This window comes from Rattus norvegicus, chromosome 2, assembly GCF_036323735.1.
Source record: "Rattus norvegicus strain BN/NHsdMcwi chromosome 2, GRCr8, whole genome shotgun sequence".
Classification (NCBI taxonomy): domain Eukaryota; kingdom Metazoa; phylum Chordata; class Mammalia; order Rodentia; family Muridae; genus Rattus; species Rattus norvegicus.
In genome coordinates this window covers 76949275-76971675 of record NC_086020.1, presented here as the reverse complement: position 1 = coordinate 76971675, position 22401 = coordinate 76949275, and positions in this window count along the sequence as shown.

Here is a 22401-nt window from a genome sequence, read left to right as displayed (position 1 = left end):
TAAAGAGTCATATGTTTCATTGAAATTGGAATTAGGAAAAAAGAAGAATTCCTGCAAGGAGACAGCTGTTACTAGAAATAAATAATACGTGACCGTTTGTACATTTTTTTTATGGTTCTAGTATTCTAGGCTTGTTTCAAATTTAATAAAAATTTAACACTTCCAAATGAGAAACTCTTTTGCTTGTAGTGATTAATGGACATTTATATAGTTACTAAAACATCTGTATGTATTCCATACTTTCATATAGCATGTTTTTCATAGTTGTTCTTGTAATCATTACAGCACAGACATTTTCTTCTGTTAGGAAAATGCATATTAGACATGGTAAGATACAGGCTAAAGAAACTAAATAAGGAGAAAATCCTAAGGCTTACTTTATAATGAAACTTGTCCAACTGTGTCCTGGGAAGAAAATGCTCTATAATCTTTTATAGGATTTATAAGATTTATAATATAGCAATATGTGAGTATGTCATTTGTTAGGAGGACATTCATACTGTTATACATTATAGCAAATTGTATTTGCTTGCTTACTTTTATTAAGAGGACATCAATGACTGTAATTTCAATGGGGTTGCTTTAGAATTTGCTGTAGGAAAATGTGTTCAATGCAGTTACCTTTTCAAAAATTGTTGACCATAGGACATTGAATTGGTTCCAGACATTTCAAACATTTTAAACAATGCATAAGGATTATTTTTTTATTAACTTGAGTATTTCTTATATACATTTCGAGTGTTATTCCCTTTCCCGGTTTCCGGGCAAACATCCCCCTCCCGCCTCCCCTTCCTTATGGGTATTCCCCTCCCAGCCCTCCCCCCATTGCCGCCCTCCCCCCCCAACAGTCTAGTTCACTGGGGGTTCAGTCTTAGCAGGACCCAGGGCTTCCCCTTCCACTGGTGCTCTTACTAGGATATTCATTGCTACCTATGAGGTCAGAGTCCAGGGTCAGTCCATGTATAGTCTTTAGGTAGTGGCTTAGTCCCTGGAAGCTCTGGTTGCTTGACATTGTTGTACATATGGGGTCTCGAGTCCCTTCAAGCTCTTCCAGTTCTTTCTCTGATTCCTTCAACGGGGGTTCTATTCTCAGTTCAGTGTTTTGCTGCTGGCATTCGCCCCTGTATTTGCTGTATTCTGGCTGTGTCTCTCAGGAGCGATCTACATCCGGCTCCTGTCAGTCTGCACTTCTTTGCTTCATCCATCTTGTCTAATTGGGTGGCTGTATATGTATGGGCCACATGTGGGGCAGGCTCTGAATGGGTGTTCCTTCAGTCTCTGTTTTAATTTTTGCCTCTCCCTTCCCTGCCAAGGGTACTCTTTTTCCTCATTTAAAGAAGGAGTGAAGCATTCACATTTTGATAATCCGTCTTGAGTTTCGTTTGTTCTAGGGATCTAGGGTAATTCAAGCATTTGGGCTAATAGCCACTTATCAATGAGTGCATACCATGTATGTCTTTCTGTGATTGGGTTAGCTCACTCAGGATGATATTTTCCAGTTCCAACCATTTGCCTACGAATTTCATAAACTCGTTGTTTTTGATAGCTGAGTAATATTCCATTGTGTAGATGTACCACATTTTCTGTATCCATTCCTCTGTTGAAGGGCATCTGGGTTCTTTCCATTTTCTGGCTATTATAAATAAGGCTGCGATGAACATAGTGGAGCACGTGTCTCTTTTATATGTTGAGGCATCTTTTGGGTATATGCCCAAGAGAGGTATAGCTGGATCCTCAGGCAGTTCAATGTCCAATTTTCTGAGGAACCTCCAGACTGATTTCCAGAATGGTTTTACCAGTCTGCAATCCCACCAATAATGGAGGAGTGTTCCTCTTTCTCCACATCCTCGCCAGCATCTGCTGTCACCTGAGTTTTTGATCTTAGCCATTCTCACTGGTGTGAGGTGAAATCTCAGGGTTGTTTTGATTATGCATAAGGATTATTAAATGTCTGGAGGAGTAAGAGTGTATCATGTGTACAGTCACAGAGAGGAAGAGGATAGATAATAGGAGCGCATCTCCTCTAAACCAAGTCATCATATTGGAATGTGTTGTTTAGATTTGAAGTTAACTTGAATCTCACTTTCAACTGCTCTTCTTGAGCACATACAAACACATAGTATCAAGTCATGTAGACAGTGAGGTCCAGCAGCATGGAGCTTTGGGGATGAGAAAAAAGAAAAAGGTGAGATAAATGCTTATTGACTAATTATCTTGACTATTCTTTTAACAATATCAGCGTAGAGAAAAGGTGTAAGCCAAGCAAGGCAAGAAAAGTTGATTATGAATTCTATTATAAGCCTCCTATTAGAGACTAGTATACCTCTTGCTGGGGTGGAAATTACATTTCTCATTTTTTTATGTGCAGTCACAGTAAAAGTGATTATCCTTTTCTGAGGAGAGACAAAGTGTAAAGATAAATCACTGAAAAATTGGAGAAGGATATTTTGCTAAGAGTTAGTTAAAAATAATTCATTAAAATATGTTTATGTGAAGTTCAGCAAAGATATTTTCGGAGTCTATCTTCTGTGAGTTGTCAGTATCATAAAATGATGGTGGTTTGGACTGATTCTCTACTATGCATAGATTACTCAGTTGTTATTAAATATTATATTGCCTATCTTATGAATGGGCAAGCTTAGAAATAATTTGTTCAAGGTGACACAGGTCATAAACTGGTAACACCATTTTTAACATTTTTTATTTATTTTTTTATACTCCAGATTTTATCCTCTTCATGGTCCACCTTCTGAATGTTCCCCATCCCATTCCTCCTCCCCACCCCCTGTCTCCATGAGGATGTCCCCACCTACCTACTCTTCACCCCACCAGACCTCTAAACACCCTGGGGCTTCTAGTCTCTTGAGGGTTAGGTGCATCTTTTCTGACTGACCTCAGACCCAGCAGTCCTCTGCTGTATATGTGTTGGGGGCCTCATATCAGCTGGTGTGTGCTGCCTGGGTGGTGTTCCAGTGTCTGAGGGATCTTGGAGGTCCAGGTTAATTGAGACTGCTGGTCCTCCTACATGGTCGCCTTCCTCCCCAACTTCTTCCAACTTTTCACTAATTCAACCACAAGAGTCAGCAACTTCTGTTCATTTGTTGGAACGCTTTCAGCTGTTTGTTGGGTCTTTCGGAGGTTAGTCATGATAGGTCCATTTTTGTGAGCACTCAGTAATAGTGTCAGAAGTTGGGGACTCCCCTTGAGCTGGTTTCCAATCTGGGCCTGCCACTGTACCTCCTTTTCCTCAGGCTCTTCTCCATTTTTTTGCCTACAGTTCTTTCAGACAGGAGAAATTCTGGGTCAGAGTGTTGACTATGGGATGGCAACCCCATCCCTCTTGACGCCGTGTTTTTCTGCTGGAGGTGAGCTCAACAAGTTCTCTTTCCCCACTGTAGGGCATTTCACCAAAGTTTTTCCCTTTGAGTCTTGAGAGTCTCTCACTTCCCAGGCTTTGGGTACATTCTGGAGAATTCTTCTACCTCCTACCTCCGGAGGTTGCCAGTTTCCATTCTTCCTAATACCATTTTATTTTACAGTTACAGAATTTATTACCTTTACTAGCTCTGAAATGAAACATTTTCAGAAAAAAAATATCAGAAAACCTAGTTCTGTTTCACAGAAAAAGAGAAAAATGTATAGCATAAGCCATATTTCAACTGAGACCAAATAGAGGACCAGGGAGCAACTCTTATAGTGGTGATGATAAAACTCCCAATAGCAAGAGAGTTGGAGTGCTGAGCACTGATGGTGAAAAGTGAAAAGAGGATGAGTTCTGGATTATCACAGAGAAAAAAATGAAATCCAGAAATATTTTGGATGCGGAGAGAGATGATGGAAAATTATTATTTTGATGCAATGCACTAGAAATGGTGGTGGGCTTTTGAACTGTCAGGTTTTTTGCATCTCTGGGATGACTCAAGAAATATGTAGAAGAAACTTAGTAGCAAGGAATATATCAGACTTTTCTCCTTAAGGATCAAACAATTCTTGGGCAGTTATCTATAGAAAAGGTTGATTAGCAGTTTGGTGCAATGGTCATGGATCTTCTTGCAGTTTGCTGTGTTGTCAAATCAAATGTAATTTGGTTTGCGAAGAGGTTAAATTTTCTTTTGCCATGAGAATGACACATGACTGATATCAATTTGAGAATTGAAGGCACCGCCATGGAGGCATCTAATAAACGTGATAGGAAAAGGCAAGTATAGACAGATATAATTATTTCAACTCATCCATTTTTTTGGAGATGATAATGTAGTCATAAGGAAACATTAAGACTTTTGAAAACCATAAGTTTTCTTCAAATAATGTTTCAACTATTTTTATTTTCTGTAGCTGAGAACATTTAACTTCTGGGAAAGTGTTTGTCTCTCATAGGGTCAGGATAAGAGCACCAACTTAATAGTGTTGTTTTGAGTGTTATAAACCATGCTGTGTGTAAAATTTCTATAGAATCTTAAGCATATTAACCTTTTTAATCTCTGAAATGCTTTCAAAATTTTCTGCTTCCAAGTGTTTCTGATATTTATTTTTCTCTCACACTTCATACTAGGAAAACTCACTGAAGCCAACTGTGCTAGATTCATTTCTGTTGTGTTGCAAAATATTTGCCGATAAAAAGCAACATCAATTGTAGGGTTATTTGGCTTAAAATTCAAAGTTCTACTCCTTTATTTTGGAAGAAGTTAAGGCGGGCAACTGCAATATCACATTCACAGTCAAGACCAGAGAGAATAAATAAAGGGTCCCTGCTTGCTTGCTTTGAGCTAGCTCAATCCTCTCTTATACTGCTCAGGACCCTCCAATAAGGGAAGGGTGTCACCCAGGGTGAACTAAGACTTCTTCCATAAGTAATCAAACCAATTCCAAAAGGCATGCTCATGTATAATTTTGTTTTTCAAAACCTACTTTAATAGGGTTCTTAAATGCTTCAACCTCCCTTAAACCCCACTGACGAAAGGTAATGGAAGAAGACGACTAATAGGGCAAAGAGGATGTGAACCTATTTAGAAGTAGTTCTTTGGTGGTGATTCTAACCTTCACTCTCAGAAGTACAGTCCACTAGCAAATCACTAACCATGAATCAGCAGCAATGGCTTGATCCAGAAGAAAACACAAGGCTCTAGTGATAGGCACAAGCCCGTTGAACTGGCAAGAAGCAGCAGGAACACGACCAGCAAAGTCAAGACAAGCAAAGAGAGGAAAGCAAGGTGAACCAATGCAGGAGCACTGTCAGTGAGGCCCATCAATGAAGCCCAGTGAAGACCAGCAAGGTGAACCAATGCAGGAGCACTGTCAGTGAGGCCCATCAATGAAGCCCAGTGAAGACCAGCAAGGTGAACCAATACCAATACACTCCACTGTCTGTTGGGATATTCTGATACTGGTTTGAAACATCCTGTGTCCTCACAAGTGTCAGCTCCAGCAAAAGATCACATGACTTGTCACTAGGCAGCTTCCAGAAAAGCACCACATGACTATTCTCAACCAAACATCCTTTCCTAAAACAGCTTCCAGAAAAAGATCCCATGACGCAAATGAGTCTCTAATGAAACCAGAAATTCCCACCTCATGCTCAACTTGATAGAATTACTCGCCAAAACTCTCTCCCCGGTGGTTCTAGGTGATGTTGAGAATTAAAATTAACAAGCACATCAGAAAATAAAATATTTTATACTCTCTGATTTTATGTCGAAGATCAGAAGGTTCTAACTCCATAGATGAACACTTAGAAGAAGTGTAAACTTTACTCAGGGAATGGACACATCTGGTGTAAGGCTTCAGAATTGACTTTAGGGATGACAATAGCTTCCTAGCACCAAGCCATGTCTGGTCCATGGGAAAGGATGAATGTAATCTGGGAGTTGAACATTCTATTTCATGATCTGAAAGCGCATCACATGCTAGAAGCTCAGTAGTGTTAGAGAGCAGCTGAGCAGATAGGATTTTGGGAGAAAACATGACATCATAAAAGGAGGCATCATCTTCTATTCTATGACAGAGAGGTAATAACTGCAGCAGGAAGAAGGAACGAGCTAAGGCAGCTTTTCCATCCGAGCGATATCCTCTTCATTTACTGTTTTCTATTGCCTTTCACAGTTTTAACAGGGCAAACATTAGTTGTTCCTTACTAACTCATGGAACATACATTTTTGTGAAAATTTTAAAAATGACTGCCAAGCTCTTGATATTTACTAAAATACCACTATTTAGATCCTGGTGTTTCTTCTGGCTATGGACTTGTGTCTGGGATTATGAAAAGACAATAATGGCAGAAGTGTGTCTTTAAATGATTCAATTCAGTAAAGTATCTTTTATGTGAATAGACTAATTCTCTCACTTTATCACTTTCAAATAAAGTGTCTGAATTCAATAAAACTGAATTTTAGAAAGATAAAGGAAGATGGAATATATGGAATTAAATTAAATTGAGAAGCAGAGTAGCTGACTTAACACTACCAAATGGAGGCTTTGAACTGAAAAGAGGGTAAAGAAGAAATAAGGATGCCACAGGTAAGCAATGGTGTGCTCTGAGTAGTTTACTTAGATATATCCAAGATACACTCTACTGAATGGTTGTTCTGAGGGACAAGACTACCTCCTACCTAGTTCATTCATTTTACGGGTATCAGTTCTTTCAGATGTAAGAGTTAAGCTGAATGCCCCAAATATTGTTCTGGTATGTCTATTAGTTATATCATGTTGTTATATATTGACTTTGAAATTAAACTTCGTATTTATTAGTACAACATTTTGTGTCTTGATGTTTTTAATCAATTTATTTTGTAGTATCCATCCATGTTCACTAATACAGTTCTATTGCTTCCATTTCAGTATTAAATAACATTATTTGTTTGAATCTACCTTAATTTATTAATAATGATGTTGATTCCATAAATGTTATATATTAAAAATCAGCATAATGGGAAATTTTCTAAAAACAGCTTTCAAAAATGCAAGCTCTAGGATACATGTCCTTATTAACTCCTATTTGTTTGGTTACAGGATTATAATATAATGGATTTTCATTCTCTGGTTTGAGTTACGTTGCAAGTCATATGTGAAAAAATTGCAAACATTATCTAAAGTTGAAAATCTCATGGTTATGAGATCTGACCAGATTAACAGAAACGGTGAGACTGGTACTTCCTAAGAGATCTGGTCGGTGCAGTGGAGGCTTTGCTGTTCATCTATTAACAAAAATCCATGTTCAGAATAACTTATGACATCATCTAGCTCCAGAAGCAATGAAACACATAGTCCCAAGTAACCATGTAATTTCACCATCATAAAAAAAACCTTGAAGAGATTACTGGCCTCATTGATTTAATCCAGGTTGTCACCTGGATTTTTATCCGGTGCTTCTCTGAAAACATGATTACCTAGTGCATTTCCATAAGAGTATATTGGTGACTGTACCTTGGACTGTATTGAGGAGGTGGGATGTGGAAGGCACTGGTGTTCAATAGACACAGTTAAATAAGGCTCTGAGCGATTAACTCTCAGAATCATTACTAACTATGCATAAAAGAACAACCACCTGGCCCAGGAGAAAGACGAGCTCATCACCAAACCGGTTGTTCATCTCTAAGCCAAGCTTCCTTCTCAATTTCTCAGTATTCTCAGATAGCACTTTAGTAGCTTACTTTCTGCGCATAATAGAAAAATAGCACATTTTTATTAATTATTCACACTGTAAACACACCGGTCCCTTGGTGATATTTTTAAAGTAAGAAATATTAGTTAAATAATGATTTCAATGACTAATTTTAAGATACTGTCTCTCTTTGTGTTTTATTTTTTATTGAATATATTTTTATTTACATTTCACATGTTATCACCTTTCCCAGTTTCCTTTCAGAAACCCTATATCCCATTTCTCCCTCCCCTGCTTTTATAAGGGTGCTCCCCTGCCCACCCACCTACCTGCCCTGACATTCCCCTATACTGAAGCATCCAGTCTTGACAGAACCAAGGGCCTCTCTTTCCATTGATGCCCAACAAGGCCATCCTCTTTTACATGTGCAGCTGGAGTCCTAGGTTTCTCCCTGTGTACTCTTGGGATGTTGTTTCATTTTCTTTAAGTGTCAATGGACTCTTTGCATCATGCTCTCGCTGAAAAACAATTCAGTTCCCATATCTGTAGCATCTTCAAATATGTGTCCAATATTAAACTGTGCAAAGATCGTTCAGCTGTCTTAGAGACAAGAATGAGAGGAGAGCAACTAGCTTTGCGCTGCAAATCTATATAGGTGCACAAAACTAAGCTAAAGAAGAAATTCACATGCATAAGCCTCAAGTTACCAAATATCCCAACAAGCCAGCTTCTCCCTGTATTCATATAAACATTTTGAAATGTCATTGAAGTCTGGCACCTCAGACAATAAGGACTTAACTTCCATCCATGAGTTGAAGTAAGCCATTGTTTTTCATTTTCTTTCTGAAACTGTTTTAGATATGTTGTTCATCATTATTTCATTTGAAACATGACAAAAATCTCTTTCGCCAGTCTAAAATGCTGTTCAATACTTTCTTGCAATTGACTGGCTCAATATTTATGATTAACTATTTTGAGTGATTATTTCCATAATAATTTTGCTGAGTCTGGGCAGTTAGTATTTCTACAGAGGTAATTTTGAAACCGGCTTTAGTAAGTGTAAATATTCGAGAATCGAAATTGACTTTAGTAAGCTTTATGGTATTTGATTGCTTAGCGCTACATTGGCTCTGTTTTTTCCAAGTCATCACAAGAGACCCAAGCAGCCCTAATATCACAAGGAGAGTGACTAGGATTGCTAAAGCCATTGTAAATATTTTGGAGAAATTAACAAGAAATGTTTTATGTCTGTTTCATCTGTATATAAATAATTTGATTAAATAAGCATATTGGAACCATCTACTGGGCTTATTAAATTCCCAATGACTCTGGATTACTCAGTGTGGAATGAGCTTTAAGTATGAAGACATAAAACACAGCCACTGCTCTTTTGCTCTTTTGAGTTCTTTAATTCAGTTTGCAATGACATCCATCATGTCCTCTTTTCTCTTCAGGTCTGTAGTTTGTCATCAGAGCAACTTGAAAAGATGAAGTCATTTGTGTGTACTAATTACACTTCTTTCTTTGCTTTATATTTTTAAATATTTAACTTATTTATATTTTTTGTGTGTCTCTCCCCTCCCTGCAGGATGAGTTCTAGGACTGAATTCAGGCTATTAGAATGGTAGGCCAGTGCCTTTACCTGTAGATCCCTCTTTCTAGGCCCTGCTTACACATTACAGATTCCCTTGCTTGTCATCTATTTCTCAGCCTGTGTGATTGCCCACTTCCTCCTTGTTTCTGCGTGTTTTATGTTCTAACAGACACCTTCAGCCTCTTCTGCAAAGCTCACAAGACTTCACTGATTGTCAGTCATCAACTGTCAGGCTGTCTGGACACTGGCTTTGTCTTTCCTTGTACCTTTCATTTAACTGCATTTCCTATGGTTATCTAACTGGAATGCAAAGCATAAATGAAAACACATCTGACTTTAAGTTTCAGCCAAATGCTTTCCTCAGCATTTAACATAGTTGTAAGAGGAATGGGTCTCTAGTTAAGGTCCAGCAGCAAGTTATAATTTTTCTTGTTCAGTGTCTACTATGATTATTAAGACTTTGAGAAGAAAATAGTTTCTATATAAATTCTTTCAAGACTTTCTCCACAGTTTGATGCCAAAGTCCCAAAGACTACAAACAATTTTATCTATATTTGATGATTTGTCCCTTACATATAATTTAAGTGCCTTCCCTGTGATATGTGAGACTATTTTATGCTAATTATTTTGTACTTTATTGGTTTCTTTTTTTCCTATGAATGTTCATCACTTGGCTCTGTGTGTGTGTGTAGGTGTGTGTGGGGGGGGAGAGAGAAAGAGAGAGAGAGAGAGAGAGAGAGAGCGAGCGAGCAAACATGTGTGTAATGTACATGTGCGTGTGTTTAGAGGCATGAGATTGAAGTCAGGAATCTTGCTCCATTCCTCTCTATCTTATTTGAGGAGCAGGATTCCCAACTGAAGTAGGGGCTTCTCATCTGTGCCTTTTGAGTGGCATAATTATATATGGGTGATAATGGCTACTCAATATTTATGGGAATGCGAATTCTGGTCATCTGAACTTGTTCCTCATGGTTTCAAGTATTTTACCCAAGGAGCCACCCTCCTGGCCTCTTGCTTTACAAAGTGTTTGAAAGACGATAACTTCTACAAAATAAAAGGCCAGTACTTTGAGAAGCTGACATTTTGTAATAGTTTTCTGAACTATAAAATCTCTAAGATATTGATATTTATGAAATTTATTTCAAATTTTATGGGAGGTGCATATATTAATATCCACACTAATAAACAGAAGGCACACACTATCAGCCTGTATTTTTATGAGGATACTCGCTTTAATGTATTTTTTAATGTTTACAGTCACTGATGACATAATTAATGGTCTGACAGGGTAAGCTGAAATTCAGATATACCACAAATGATTATTTCCATTTGTTGTGCTTTAAGAAACCTCAGCTCTCAAAAGCTGGCACGCATTGTGGCTGTTCTCCTCACATATTCTGTTCATTGTCTATGCAAATTATGAGAATAAAGCTTTGTACAGAGTTGTTAGCCATGCATGTTTTATGACACTATTAATGCATCTTTGTGCATCTAAAATGGTACATTGGCCAAAAAAAATTCACTGCTATGCATCTTACAAACTGAGACTAATTATTTAACTGAATGAATTAGAATCTGCTAGGCATCTGGGAACATATCCTGAATTGCTTTCATGCTTTTCTAATTTTATTATAATAAATTTTATGCAAACAAATGACCTTAAAACAGCACATCCCAATTTATGTGCAATTATGAGCATGCTTAATTTCTTGATATATAAATGGGGATTAAAAGGCTAAACAACATATTGTACTTTTATTACTTTTTATTCGTTATTTTATTTATTTACATTTCAAATGTTATCACCCTTCCCAGTTTCCCCTCCACAAGTCCCCATCCTCTCCTTCCCCTAACACCCCAACTGCCTCACCCACCTACCCACCCACTCCTGCCTCAGCTGCCTAGTGTTCCCCTATCCTAGATCATTAAGCCTCCACAGGACCAAGGGGCTCCCCTCCCAGTGATGCTAGATAAGGCCATCCTCTGCTACATGTCCAGCTGGAGCCATGAGTACCCCCTGTGTACTCTTTAGTTGGTGGTTTAGTCCCTGGGAGCATTGATATTGTTGTTCTTCCTATAAGGTTGCAGCCCCTTCAGCTCCTATAGTCCTTGCCCTAACTTCCCCATTGGGATCGGTGCTCAGCTAAATGTTTGGCTGTGTACATCCGCCTCTGTATTGGTCCAGCTTTGGCAAAGCCTCTCAGGGGACAGCTACACAGAGCTTCTGTCAGTAAGCACTCCTTGGCATCTGCAATAGTGTCTGGGTTTGGTGTCAGCAGATGGGATGGATCCCTAGCCGGGGCAGTCTCTGGATGGCCTTTCCTTCAGTCTCTGCTCCACTCTTTGTTCCTGCATTTCCTTTAGGCAGGAGGAATTCTGAATTAATATTTTTGAGATGGGTGGGTGGCTCCATCCCTCAACTGGAGACTGTGCCTATCCACTGAATATGCTTTCTACAGGTTCTGGCTCACCTTTGCGAGTATTTTGGCTAAAGTCTTCCCTCTTGGGTCCTGGGAACTTCTTGGGTCCCTGGCATCTGGGACTTTCTAGTGGCTACATCCAGTTCTCCCTCGCCCACTGCTACATACCTACTTTCAAATTCCTGACCCTCTGTACTTCTCCTCCATCTCCTACCACATGTGAACTGGCCCTCTTCCCACTCTCCCTCTTCTCTCCCTCCCAGATAACTCTCTTTCTCTACTTCCCAGAGATTGTTCTCTTTCCCCCATTGAGTAGCACTGTAGCATCCACACTTTGTTGTGATCTTCTTTCTTCTTGAGTTTCATAAGATCTGTGAGTTGTATTGTTGGTATTCCAACATTCTTTTTTTTTGTTTGTTTGTTAATATTCACTCCTCCGTGAGTACATACCATGTGTGTTATTTTGTGACTAGGTTTCCTCACTCAGGATGGCATTTTCAAGTTCCATCTATTTGCTTGCGAATTTCATGAAATCATTGTTTTTAAAAGCTGAGCAGTACTCCATTGTGTAAATGTATTTTCTGTATCCATTCCTCTGTTGAGGGATGTCTGGGTTGTTTATATCTTCTAGCTATTATAAATAAGGCTGTTATGAACATAGCAGAGAATGTGTCCTTGTTATATATTGGAACATCTTTTGGGCATATGCACTGGAGTGGTAAAGCTGGGTCCTCAGGTAGAACAATTTCCAATTCTCTGAGGAACAACTAGACTGACTTCCAGAGTGGTTGTACCAGCTTGCCATCTCACCAGCAATGGAGAAGTGTTCCCCTTTCTCCACATCCTCTGCATCCACAGCATCTGCTGTTCCTTGAGTTTTTTATCTTAACCATTCTGACCAGTGTGAGGTGGAATCTCAGGGTTGTTTTGATTTGCATTTCCCTGATGACTAAGGATGTTGAACATTTCTTCAAGTGCTTCTCAGCCATTTGAGATTCCTCTGTTGAGAAGTCTCTGTTTAGCTTACCCTATTTTTTCATAGGGTTATTTGGTTCTTTGGACTTTAATTTTTTGAGTTCTTTGTATTGGACACATTTTTGTCACATTAACATAAAATTGAGTTGCAGACTTGCAAATTATTCACCATTTTATCAAACACAGTTTTCTATGCCTGTCCCCATTATAGAAATGTGAAGGGTCACCTTCTGTCTCTTCTTAATATATTTCAGGGAACAAACAATAGATTTCACTTAGTCCCTTGCAGAGCCATTAGCAAGTTTTTATGGTGCTCACAGGTAGGTCAGCCTTGAATTTTGAAGTATTTCGATCCACTATAGTTGTTTCCATGCAAATATAATTGTAGTTTTTATTCCTTCTTGACAATTGCCTCCTAGATTTAGAAATATTAAACTAGGATATTCTTATATATGAAGAAGTTTTAACATTGTTAAGACTTGAAAGGGAAAGTTTATGTTCCTTTGAGGAAGCTCTTCTGTGAATGTGTGACACATAACCTACTTTAAAGGGAATGATTAAACTCTGAGTCTCAGTGATACAAATGTTACACATCTATGCCTGTTGCTTTAAGTTCCTAATTAGTGTTTCTGCTTGTTTATTTTTGTGCTGTGATGATTGTGTTATCTGTCTCATTATGAAGTTTTATAGCCTTTTATCAGTCTAAAAATGCTCGTAAGTCCAACACTGAAATTTCCTCTGGGATTAAAGGAAATCTCTTAATTTTGAAAACCATAAAACTAAAAGTATAAAATATCCATTTCAAATATGAAATTGTTTAGAACAAACACTTCTATTCCAATATGGAGGAATATGTCAAATAGGGAATATCAGGTCTGAACAAGACATGAACTGAGCATAAGTAACACTAGTTTCTTTATCTGTATGTCTGACATTTGGTAGAATCATCTGAGGCCTACAAAGCTGGAACAACATTATCCCTCCAGTGATACTGTTTGCATTATATGCAGCCTGTTCCTTAGGCTCACCCCATTCCATCCACACAGCTTTCCTTGGCAGATATTCCACACCTTTGGTGGTTTTGACACCATTAGTTCTCCATTTGAATTTATATGTCAGGAACCCAGTTTCACCAAATGATCTCTCAAGGCCTCCTTGCTGGGAATCCATGCATGCACTGATTATCCTCAGTAGCTTCCTAGAACCCTTGAATAAGCTTTTGTGACCCTGGAGCTCTTGTAAATTGGATATGTATAAAATATACTGAGGTAGAATTCTTGTTCTGTGGCCAGCCTAAGATGTAGTCTAGCTAGTTTCTACCACCAAGCTATAGTATGCTTTAAGTGCCTTGGTGTCTGAACAAAGAAAACAGTCCTGAAGGAAGCTTTTACAATCAAGTAACTCCTCACCACCACTTTCAGTTTAGGTGTTCTCTTCCCAAGCAACTATGATTTCACAAGATAATGGCTTCAATATGGTGGAAATTTTACTATCATGGCATTTTTCTATTGCCCCAGTACAAAGATCTAGGTTTCTATTGAATGATGATGATTGCTCTAAAAATTAATGCTACATCCACAACAGCATCAACCACTGCATCTTCAAGTTCACTTAAACCACTTATTTCAGACAAATTAAACACACTTGATGCTTGTCTTTTCCCTTGTTACTCTCGGTGTAGAGCTGGCTCAGAGCAGAGAGTGGAACCACATCACAGCCCAGGGTCATGTTGTCTTGAAATTTCTTTCACTAAGCAAACCAGATCATTAATTTGGAATTCAGTTCCACTCAAGTTTAAGAGACACTTGCATAAGGAACCACATCTGTTTGCCAAAATGAAGAACAAATAGTATTCATTCCAATTCCTACTAATGTTCCTGTTCCTCTCTCCAACCTCGTGAGCCTTGCCTTTACTATCCGTGCATCTCTCAACATTGTAGCCTTCATTGCTCATACCAGAGTGGTCCATAAGCTTTGATACTCTCAGACTTCATTAGCCCACACCACCAACCTCTTCCTTATTCAACCATTAAAAAGTTTTCAAAACCACATGGTCAAATTTACCAAATGGAAGACCCACTCTGGTACCAATTTTCTGCATTAAGTACTTATTCTTTGATGGGACAAAATACAAAGATAACCCAAGGAAGGAAATGTTCTCTTTTCCTCATGTTTGAGTCAATAAAGTCCAGGCATTAGTGGTAGAGTGTGAGGTGGCTACTTCTATGGTGCATATTGTCAGGAAGTAGAGAGATAGTAACTGGTGGTTACTTTTATCCTTTTAGTTTTTATTCAGGCAAGGATATTGTTCTATTGGGTCTTGTCTTAATTGAGACCCTCTGTAAATTCTGTTGCAAGAGGTATGTCTTCTAAGTAATAAGTCAATTTAGGTTAATATAAGTATTTATTACTACCTAATATATTACAGTTTTTCTTGTCTCATGAGACCTTAGACTCAAATGCAATAATTGGCATAAGTGTCATGGTTATTTTTCTATTTCTGTGAAAAGACGCTATGATTGAGGCAACTTACAAAAGAAAGCACTTAATTGGGAACTTGCTTATAGTTTTGCAGGGTGGGTATGTGACCATCATGACCATGGCAGCAGACCAACAGGCAGAGACATAGAGTAGTAGTTGAGTAATAGTTTATATATAATCAATATTCAGAAGGCAGAAAGAAAGACTGGCATGGGTTTTTGAAACCTCAAGGCCCAACTTTAGCAACATGCAATCTCCAACAAGGCCACACTTCCTAATCCTTCTCAAAATAGTTTAAGCAATTAGGGACTAGGCCCTCAAATATGTGTGTCATTCAAACCACCACAATAAGCACATGGGAAATTTGTACTTTAAATTATTTGGAAAGACTTAAAGGAAGCATGGTTACTAAATCATCAAAACATGTTGTTATGTAATCTCTATTTTATTGGTTTATTTTTATTATCCTAATTTAAACAATGACTTCCTTTCTTTGAAGCCAGAGTGAGCAACTAAAATTTAGAAATATATATGTATAAACATGTACACACATGACAAGAATTTATATAAGAGGCCATCAATTTAAAACAGAGCAAAGAAGGGTTCATGGGAGAATTTGGTGCTTTTTAACCTATTTTTTCTTTTATTGGATACTTTTAAATTTATATTTCAAATGTTATTCCCATTCCCAGTTTCCCAGACATAAGCATAGGTCTCCTATACCATTTGCCTCCTCTTCTTCTATAAGGGTGTACCCTTCCTAAACCACCCTCCCTCTACACCCCTTCCCCGACATTCCCTTACACTGGGGGATCCAGCCTTGGCAAGACCTAGGACTTCTCCTTACATTGTGAACAACAAGGCCATCCTCTGCTACATATGCAGCTGGAGCCATGGGTCAGTTCACTTATAGTCTTTGGGTTGTGGTTTAGTCCCTGGGAGCTCTGGTTGGTTGGCATTCTTGTTCTTATGGATGGCAAGCCCCTTCAACTCTTTCAATCCTTTATCTAATTCCTCCAATGGGGGTCCCATTCTCAGTTCAATGGTTTGCTGCTAGCATTCATCTCTGAATTTGACATGCTCTGGCTGTGTCTCTCAGAAGACATATATATCTGGCTCCTGTCAGCATGCACTTCTTAGCTTTATCAATCTTATCTAATTTTGGTGACTATAGATAATATGGGTTGTATACCCATGTGGGGCAGGCTCTGAATGGGTAATCCTTCAGTTTCTGCTCCTTTGGCCTTCCTTGAGCTTCATGTGGTCTGTGGATTGCATCTTGGGTAATTCAAGCTTTGGGGCTTAATGTCCATTTATCAGTGAGTGTATACCACGTGTTTCTCTGTGATAGGGTTACCTCAATTAGGATGATATTTTCTAATACAATCCATTTGCCTCTGAATTGCATGAGGTTACTGTTTTTGATAGCTGATAAGTAATCCATTATGTAGATGTACCACAATTTCAGTATACATTCCTCTGTTGAAGAGCATCTGAGATCTTTCCAGATTCTGGTATTATAAATTAGGCTGCTATGAACATAGTGGAACATGTCTTTGTTGTATGTTGGAGCATCTTTTGTGTATATGCCCAAGAGAGGTATAGCTGGGTCCTCAGGTAGTTCAATGTCTAATTTTCTGAGGAACCTCCAGACTGATTTCCAGAGTGGTTGTACCAGTTTGTAATCTCATCAACAATGGATGAATATTTCTCTTTCTCCACATCCTTGCCAGAAATTGTTGTCACCTGATTTTTGATCTTAGCCATTCTGTCTGATGTGAGGTGGAATCTCAAGGTTGTTTTGATTTGCATTTTCCTGATGAGTAAGGATATTGAGTATTTCTTTAGTTACTTGTCAGCCATTCGATATTCCTCAGCTGAGAATCCTGCACCCCATTTTTAATAGGGTTATTTGGATCTCTGGAGTATAACTTCTTGAGTTCTTTGTATATTTTGGGTATTAGCCCTCCATCAGATGTAGGATTTTCCCAATCTATTGGTTGCCATTTTGTCCTAATGACAGTGTCCTTTGACTTACAGAAGCTTTGCAGTTTTATGAGATCCCATTTGTCGATTCTTGATCTTTGAGAATAAACTCAAAGTGTTTTGTTCAGGAAATTTTCCCCAGTGCCCATGTAATCAAGATTCTTCCCTACCTTTTCTTCTATTAGTTTGTGTGTATCTGGTTTGATGTGGAGGTCCTTGATCCACTTGGACTTAAGCTTTGCACAGGGTCATAAGAATGGATTGATCTGCATTCTTCTACATACTGACCTCCAGTTGATCCAGCACCATTTGTTGAAAATGCTATCTTTTTCCCACCAGATGATTTTAGCTTCTTTGTTCAAAGATTAAGTGACCATAGGTGTGAGGGTACATTTCTGGGTCTTCAGCTCTATTCCACTGATCTACTTACCTGTCTCTGTACCAATTCCATATACACTTTTATTGCTATTGCTCTGTAATCCTGTTTGAGGTCAGGATGGTGATTCCCCAAGAATTTCCTTTATTGTTGAGGATAGTTTTTCACCATCCTGGGTTTTTTTGTTATTCCAAATGAATTGGCAAATTACTCTTTCTATCTCTATGATAGACTTGGAATTTTGATGGGGATTGCATTGATTCTGTAGATTGCTTTTGGTAAAATGGCCATTTTTACAATATCAATCCTGCCTATCCATGAGCATGGGAGGTCTTTCCATCTTCTGAAGTCATTTTAAATTTCTTTCTTCAGTGACTTGAAATTCTTGTCAAACAAGATCTTTCACTTGATTGGTTAGAGTCATACCGAGGTATTTTATGTAATTTGGGACTATTGTGAAGGGTGTCATTTCACTAAATTCTTTCACAGCCTGTTTATCCTTTGAGTAGATGAAGGCTACTCATTTGTTTGAGTTAATTTTATACCCAGCCATTTTGCTGAAGTTGTTTATCAGTCTTAGTAATTCTTTGGTGGAACTTTTGAGGTCACTTAAGTATACTATCATACCATCTGCAAATAGTGATATTTTGACTTCTTCCTTTCCAATTTGTATCACTTTGACCTCCTTTCATTGTCTGATTATTCTGGCTAGGACTTTGAGTATGATATTACATAAGTAGGGAGAGAGTGAGCAGCCTTTTCTAGTCCCTGATTTTAGTGGGATTGCTTCAAGTTTCTTTCCATTTGGTTTAATGTTTGCTACTGGTTTGCTGTATATTGCTTTTACTATGTTTAAGTATGGGCCTTGAATTCCTGTTCTACCAGGACTTTTATCATGAAGGAATATTGAATTTTGTCAAATGCTTTCTCAACATCTAATAAAATGATCATATGGTTTTTATCTTTGAGTTTGTTTATATAGTGGGTACATTGATCAATTTCCATACACTGAACCATCCCTGTATCTCTGGGATGAAGCTTACTTGACCATGATGGATTATCATTTTGATGTGTTCTCAGATTTAGTTTGCAAGAATTTTATTGGGTATTTTTGCATCAATACTCATAAGGAAAACTGGTCTGAAGTTCTCTTCCTTTGTTGGTTCTTTGTGTGGTTTAGGTATAAGCATAATTGTGGCTTCATAGAAGGAATTAGGTAGTGCTTCATCTGTTTCTATTGTGTGGAATAGTTTGGACGGTATTGGTATGAGGTCTTCTATGAAGGTCAGATACAAACCCATCTGGTTCTGCGCTCTTTTTGGTTGGGAGACTTTTAATAACTGCTAGAATAAATAGATCCTCTAGGACTTATGGGGCTGTTTAGATGGCTTATTTGATCCTGATTTAACTTTGGTACCTTGTATATGTCTAGAAAATTTTCCATTTCCAATAAATTTTCCTGTTTTGTTGAGTATAGGCTTTTGTGGTAGGATATGATGATTTCTTGAATTTCCTCAGATTCTGTTGTTATATCCCCCTTTTCTTTTCTGATTTTGATAATACGCTCTGTGCTATCTGGTTAGTATGGCTAAGGGTCTATCTATCTTGCTCATTTTTTTCAAAGCACCAGCTCCTTATTTTATTGATTCTTTGTGTAGTCCTTTTTGTTTCAAGTTGGTTGATTTCAGCCTTGAGTGTGATCATTTCCTGCCTTCTACTCTCTTGGGTATATTTGCTTCTTTTTGTTCTAGAGCTTTTAGGTGTGCTGTCAAGCTGCTAAGGTATGCTCTCTCCTGTTTCTTTTTGGAGGCACTCAGAGCTATGAGTTTTCCTCCTAGCATTGCTTTCATTGTGTCCCATAAGTTTGGGAGTGTTGTATCTTCATTTTCATTTAATTCTAAAAAGTCTTTAATTTCTTTATTTCTTCCTTGAGCAAGTTATCATTGAGTAGAGCATTGTTCAACTTCCATGTATATGTGAACATTCTGTCTTTTTTGTTGTTATTGAAGACCAGCTTTAGTCTTTGCTGATCTGATAGGATGCATGGGATTATTTCTATCTTCCTGTATCTGTTGAGCCCTATTGTGTGACTGATTTTATTATCAATTTTGGAGAAGCTACCATGAAGTGCTGAGAAAAAGGTATATTTGATTGTTTTAGGATGGAATGTTCTATAAATATTTGTTAAGTCCATTTGGTCCATAACTTCTGTTAATTTCTCTATGTCTCTGTTAAATTTCTGTTTCCATGGTCTTTCCATTGATGAGAATGAGGTGTTGAAATCTCCTACTATTGTTGTGTGAGGTACAATGTGTGATTTGAGCTTTAGTAAGGTTTCTTTCATGAATGTAGGTGCCCTTGCATTTGGAGCATAAATATTTAAGATTGAGAGTTTATCTTGGTGGATGTTTCCTTTGATGAATAAGAAGTGTCCTTCTATATATATATATATATTTTTTGATAACTTTTGGTTGAAAGTCGACTTTATTCGATATTAGAATGGCTAATCTAGCTTGTTTCTTCAGACCATTGGCTTTGAAAGTTGCTTTCCAGCCTTTTACTCTGAGGTAGTGTCTGTCTTTTTCTCTGAGATTTGTTTCCTGTATGCAGCACAATGCTGGGTGTTCTTTATGTTTCCAGTCTGGTGTTGTATATCTTTTTATTGTGTAATTGAGTCCATTGATGTTAAGAGATATTAAGGAGTAGTGATTGTTGCCTCCTGTTATTTTTGTTCTTAGAAGTAGAATTATGTTTGTGTGTCTCACTTCTTTTGGTTTTGTTGCAAGGAAATTACTTTCTTGCTTTTTATAGGGTGTAGTTTCTTTCCTTGTGTTGGAGTTTTCCATCTATTACCATTTGTAGGGCTGGATTTGTAGAAAGACTTTGTGTAAATTTCGTTTTGTCATGGAATATCTTGGTTTCCCCATCCATGTTAATTGAGAGTTTGGCTGGATACAGCATTTGTGTTCTCTTGGGGTCTGAATGACATCTGCCCAGGATCTTCTGACTTCCACAGTCTCTGGTGAGAAGTCTTTTACAATTCTGATAGAGGTCTGCCTTTATATGTTACTTGACCTTTTTCCCTTACTGCTTTTAAAATTATTTCTTTGTTTTGTGTGTTTGGTGCTTTGACTATTGTGATGGGAGGAATTTCTTTTCTGGTCCAATCTACTTGGAGTTCTGTAGGCTTGTTGTATGTTTATGCAGATCTCTTTCTGTAGGTTAGGGAAGTTTTCTTATATAATTTTTTTGAAGATATTTACTGGGCCTTTAAGTTGGGATTCCTCACTGTCTTCTGTACCTATTATCCTTAGGTTGCATGTCTCATTGTGTCCTGGATTTACTGGATGTTTTGTGCTAGAAGCTTTTTGCATTTTACATTCTCTTTGATGGTTGTGTTGATGTTTTCTATGGTATCTTATGCCCCTGAGATTCTCTCTTTTATCTCTTGTATTCTGTTGGCGATTCTTTCATATATGACTCCTGATCCCTTCCCTAGGTTTTTTCTTCAGGGTTGTCTCCCTTTGTCCTTTCTTTATTGTCTCCACTTCCATTTTTAAATCCTGAATGGTTTTGTTCACTTCCTCCACCTGTTTGTTTGTGCTTTCCTATAATTCTTTAAGTGATTTTTGTGCTTCCTCTTTAAGGGCTTCTACTTGTTACTTGTGTTGTTCTGTATTTCTTTAAGGGAGTTATTTATATCCTTCTTTTATTTTATTTTATTTTTTTTTTATTAACTTGAGTATTTCTTATATACATTTCGAGTGTTATTCCCTTTCCCGGTTTCCGGGCAAACATCCCCCTCCCCCCTCCCCTTCCTTATGGGTGTTCCCCTCCCAACCCTCCCCCCATTGCCGCCCTCCCCCCATAGACTAGTTCACTGGGGGTTCAGTCTTAGCAGGACCCAGGGCTTCCCCTTCCACTGGTGCTCTTACTAGGATATTCATTGCTACCTATGGGGTCAGAGTCCAGGGTCAGTCCATGTATAGTCTTTAGGTAGTGGCTTAGTCCCTGGAAGCTCTGGTTGCTTGGCATTGTTGTACTTTTGGGGTCTCGAGCCCCTTCAAGCTCTTCCAGTTCTTTCTCTGATTCCTTCAATAGGGGACCTATTCTCAGTTCAGTGGTTTGCTGCTGGCATTCGCCTCTATATTTGCTGTATTCTGGCTGTGTCTCTCAGGAGCGATCTACATCCGGCTCCTGTCGGTCTGCACTTCTTTGCTTCATCCATCTTGTCTAATTGGGTGGCTGTATATGTATGGGCCACATGTGGGGCAGGCTCTGAATGGGTGTTCCTTCAGTCTCTGTTTTAATCTTTGCCTCTCCCTTCCCTGCCAAGGGTATTCTTTTTCCTCATTTAAAGAAGGAGTGAAGCATTCACATTTTGATCATCCGTCTTGAGTTTCGTTTGTTCTAGGGATCTAGGGTAATTCAAGCATTTGGGCTAATAGCCACTTATCAATGAGTGCATACCATGTATATCTTTCTGTGATTGGGTTAGCTCACTCAGGATGATATTTTCCAGTTCCAACCATTTGCCTACGAATTTCATAAACTCGTTGTTTTTGATAGCTGAGTAATATTCCATTGTGTAGATGTACCACATTTTCTGTATCCATTCCTCTGTTGAAGGGCATCTGGGTTCTTTCCAGTTTCTGGCTATTATAAATAAGGCTGCGATGAACATAGTGGAGCACGTGTCTCTTTTATATGTTGAGGCATCTTTTGGGTATATGCCCAAGAGAGGTATAGCTGGATCCTCAGGAGAGATGGCTCAGCCGTTAAAGGCTAGGCTCACAACCAAAAATATTTATATCCTTCTTAATGTCCTCCATCATCATCATAAAATATGATTTTAAATCTAAATCTTGCTTTTCCAGTGTGTTTGAATATCCAGTATTTGCTTTGGTGCGAGAACTGGGCTCTGATGATGCCAAGTAGTCTTGATTTCTTTTTTCTTTTTCTTTTTCTTTTT